Raw genomic sequence first — 5,104 nt, forward strand, 5'->3', positions numbered from 1 at the left:
ACAGAGTATCCAAAATGCAACACGAGATAGTGCTGGAAGATGAGACCCCCCAGTTCAGAAGGCACTCACCGAGCTACTGGGGAAGAACAAAGGACAAGTAGCGCTGTGACTAATGACGCAGCTGGGTCAAAGCCAAAAGGAAGCCCAGAGGCTGATGCGCACTGATGCGAAAGGAGAGTCTGGAGTTGTATGACACACACAATAGGAACATGGAATGTGAGAAGCATGAACCAGGGAAAGTTAGAAATTGTCAAGCAAGAAATGGAATGCATCAACATTACAATACTTGGTGTGAGCAAACTAAAATGGACGGGAATGGGACATTTCCAATCAGGCAACTACAAAATATTTTATGCAGGAAATGAGAAATTAAGAAGAAATGGGGTTGCTTTAATAGTGAGAAGTGATGTAGCAAGAGTAATTAGGAGCTGCAAGGCAAGGTCTGAGCAAGTGATATCAATGAGATTAAATGGGAAACCTATCAACATAACCATCATCCAAGTCTATGCTCTGATGGCAAATGTAGAAGAAGAAGAATTGGAGAGATTTTATGCAGAAGTACAGGAAGAAATTGATCACACACCAAAACAAGATGTGCTGATAATCATGGGGGATTGGAATGCAAAAGTAGGGAACAGAGAAGAATTAGGAATTGTGGGGAAATGCAGCCTAGGAGAAAGCAGGAGCAAGACTTATTGAATTCTGTGAAGCCAATAATTTGTTTCTTGCGAACACATTTTTTGAACAACCGAAAAGACGACTATACACGTGGACATCACCAAATGGTCAATATAGGAATCAAATTGATTATATAATTGGTAGCAGAAGGTAGAGAAGTCCCATACTTTCTGCATAAACAAGAGCAGGAGCAGACTGCGGTACAGATCATGAACTGATCATATCAAAAATCAAAATAAAGCTAAAGACGACCAACAAAGCAATCATAACACCAAAATACAATTTAAATAACATCCCAGAAGCATATAAAGATCAAATAAGGAACAGGTTTGAGGCTTTAAACTTAGTTGACAGAGAACCAGAAGAACAATGGAATGAAGTCAGAGACGTTATCAGAGAAGAATGCAAAAAGACAATACCTCTAGTTAAAAAGAGAGAAAGACTTCAATGGATGACTGAAGAAACTCTTAAAATGGTTAAAGAGAGAAGGAAAGCAAAAGCAAAAGGAGATAGAAACACAGTCAGAACCCTAAATGCAACAATACAGCGACTAGTACGTAGGGACAAAGAGAACGATTGCAATAGTTACTGTATAGAAATAGAAGAGGACAACAAAAAGGGTAGAACAAAAGCCCTGTTCCAAAAGATTAGAGAAATGAAAGGGAAATTTAAACCAAGAGTAGGGATGTTGAATAATCCACAGGGGAACACACTGAATGACCAAGATGAAATAAAAGGAAGATGGAAGCAATACACTGAAGAATTCTATTCTATTCCGGATGACAGATTCATTCACGGAGGAACCATATGATGAAGAACCAGAAATTTTAGAATGCAAGATGAAAATACTTGGAAGAAACAAATCACCAGGAACAGATGGCATACCAATAGAGTTGCTACAAGCTACTGAGACTGAATCTGTCCAAATTTTGACTAAAATCTGTCAAGAAATATGGAAAACTAAACAATGGCCCACAGACTGGTAGCGTTCCATATACATCCCAGTTCCATAGAAAGGGGATCCCAGGGAATGCAGTAATTATCGAACTATTGCCTTAATATCCCATGCAAGTAAAGTAATGCTCAAGATTCTACAATAAAGGCTCTTTGGAGTGAGAAAAGCCAGACGTCCAAGCTGGATTTAGAAAGGGAAGAGGTACCAGAGATCATATCGCAAACATACGTTGGATAATGGAACGGAGCAAGGAATTTCAGAAGAAAATCATCCTGTGCTTTGTACATTACAGCAAAGCCTTTGACTGTGTAGATCATGAAAAACTATGGAATGCTTTAAAAGAAATGGGGGTGCCACAGCATCTGATTGTCCTGATGCACAACCTATACTCTGCACAAGAGGCTACTGTACAGACAGAATATGGAGAAACTGATTGGTTCCCCATTGGAAAGGGTGTGAGACAGGGGTGTATTTTATCACCCCATTTATTTAATCTATACGCAGAACATATCATACGGAAAACAGGATTGGACCAAGAAGAAGGAAGCGTGAAAATTGGAGGGAGAAATATCAATAATTGAAGATATGCAGACGATACCATACTACTAGCAGAAACCAGTAATGATTTGAAACGAATGCTGATGAAAGTTAAAGAGGAAAGCACAAAAGCAGGACTACAGCTGAACGTCTAGAAGACTAAAGTAATGACAACAGAAGATTTATGCAACTTTACAGCTGACAATGAGGACGTTGAACTTGTCAAGGATTATCAATACCTTGGCACAATCATTAACCAAAATGGAGACAATAGTCAACAAATCAGAAGAAGGCTAGGACTGGGGAGGGCAGCTGTGAGAGAACTAGAAAAGGTCCTCAAATGTAAAGATGTATCATTGAACACTAAAGTCAGGATCATTCAGACCATGGTATTTCCGATCTCTATGTATGGATGTGAAAGTTGGACAGTGAAAAAAGCTGATAAGAGAAAAATCAACTCCTTTGAAATGTAGTGTTGGAGAAGAGCTTTGCGGATACCATGGACTGCAAAAAAGAAAAATAATTGGGTGTTAGAACAAATTAAACCAGAACTAGCACTAGAAGCTAAAATGCTGAAACTGAGGTTATCATACTTTGGACACATAATGAGAAGACATGATTCATTAGAAAAGATAATAAAGCTTGGAAAAACAGGAAGAAGTAGAAAAAGTGGAAGGCCACACAAGAGATGGATTGATTCCATCAAGGAAGCCACAGACCTGAATTTACAAGATCTGAACAGGGTGGTTCATGACAGATGCTCTTGGAGGTCACTGATTCATAGGGTCGCCATAAGTCATAGTCGACTTGGAGGCACATAACAACAACACAATGCAAAGGGATAGGGAAGGGATACAGAGAGGAAATGCATGTCAAGTTGTGTAATTTATCAACTGTTTATAAAAATTATAATAATTTATAAACCGTTTCAAAGGACTGAAAAAGCCAGACAGCGCCCGCGGGGTTTGAACCGCTCTCGCGATTGGTGCATAATTCAAAGAATTCACGAAGGAACCACTAGGCTAAGCTGGCTCCGAAAATTGTTGTAATTGAAATCTACAAGAGGCCATTAAAGAGGTAACGTTATTGCACCAAGAATGGGAGAAGTCCAAATCCAACCAACTCTGTTTTCATCATTTTCTCTTTTCCAGTGCTGACATAAATCTTGACACAGATCTAGAAAAATTAGACTGGCACATTGTTTGGTTTTTGGTGTGACGTGACCCAACGTTTATGTGACAAGCAAATCAATGGATCACAAGGCTTCTGTGGGCAGCTGGATGCTGGATTTGTGTGGGTGGGGCTGCAGAGGGGGAAATCTAGAAAGGGTAATACACCTCCTCGCAAGCTGAGGCATGGATCATGATTTGTACGGGATTTGTGTGTGTCTGCGCGCGTAACAAAAAACCAGGGGGACTTCTGCAGGTGGGGTGGATTAAAGATATCGACAGGAGTCAGAAACAAAGAGCCTGCAGGTCAAAGAAATGAGGCTGCACGCAAACTGTACATTTAAAGCACATAATATTTTTCTCCCAAAGAATCCTGGGAACTGTAGCTGACCCCTCACAGAACTACAATTCCCAGCAGCCTTAATAAACTATATTTCTCAGGGTTATTCGGGGTGTGTGTGTGCCTGAGTTGTGTCAGCGATCAGTTCGGCAGTTGAACTGCTGTGTCTTGATCTCGTATCATGCTGCTAGTATTAGTGCGTATGAACTAACTATACTGGTTATTAGGCTGCAGTTCACAAAACAATTCCTCCCTGGTAGTCTAAGCTGGTAGAATCTTCGAAGAAATAACGTGTGGATGTCATATAGAGTGAAATCAATCAAGCTACAAAGCTGCAAATTGCATCCTTCTCTTAAATGAAGAGGAAATACCACAAGCTTTCTATTCCACGCTGGCTGGATCCTTGAACAGGTGCATTCTGCTTACAAGATGAAGATACCGTATTACATTCTGTTTCAAATCCCCGTGGTCCCAACAGTATTATGATTTTCTCTTCATTTTTACAGGATGGTGTTTGTGCCAAGTTTTTGTAACAAAGTGTGCGTGTGTGTGCTTAAGGGCCGTTCCTTGACCAGAAACCCATCTTTGCACTGCAGGACATCTTCCTTCAAAAATATTTCTACCCATATGCAAATTGAATTGACAGCTCAACCAGTTGACTATCCTCCTAAAATCAACGATTAAAATTCATGAATTGAGTTTCCAGCCCCACTTTGAATACAGTGGGATTTGTTTACTTCCAAGTAAATATGGGCAGACCTGGAGTGCCCCTCTCCTTTATGAGGAATAAACAACTCATTTGAACGGAATGAACTGCATCCGATTCAGATCGAACTGAGGACACCCTGGCCAGGAACGGGATGAGTAGCGAGGACGAGGGGGAACTCGCGGAGATGCCTGTGTCCCCAAGCGCTCTGCCTGAAATGTACAGGAAGCAGACGATATGAGATCCTGTAATTGCCCTCGCAGTGCAATTCTATACAAGTATACTCAGAACTAAACCCCACGAACTTCACTGGGGCTTCTGTAGGATACAGCCGTAATACACTGTTCTCTTGACATGCTGCTAAATTGAGAGCAAAAGGAAATACGATTAAAATTAAAATAAAAAACCCAGAAAACAAAGAAAATTACTGAATTTACAACAAACTAATTGAATTAATTTTGTTAAAATTGGCAAAACAACCCCCTTCCTCTTCAAAAGGTTGGCAAGACACACTCCTTCCTTTACAAACGGGGCCCCAGCTACAAGTGAAGCCGGTTTGTGATACAGCTCACGAATAAGCTAACGCAATAACAGCAGTAACGGCGGCTGTCTCTGGCATCGATTAATCTTGTCTGTTACCGCTGCTGTTTGCGCGCTGCCGGTTAAGGTGCCATCTTTATGAAGGGCGGTTGAAGCAGCTAAGCGCTTATTGTTACTTT

This window comes from Rhineura floridana, chromosome 4 (assembly GCF_030035675.1).
Source record: "Rhineura floridana isolate rRhiFlo1 chromosome 4, rRhiFlo1.hap2, whole genome shotgun sequence".
Taxonomy (NCBI): Eukaryota; Metazoa; Chordata; class Lepidosauria; order Squamata; family Rhineuridae; genus Rhineura; species Rhineura floridana.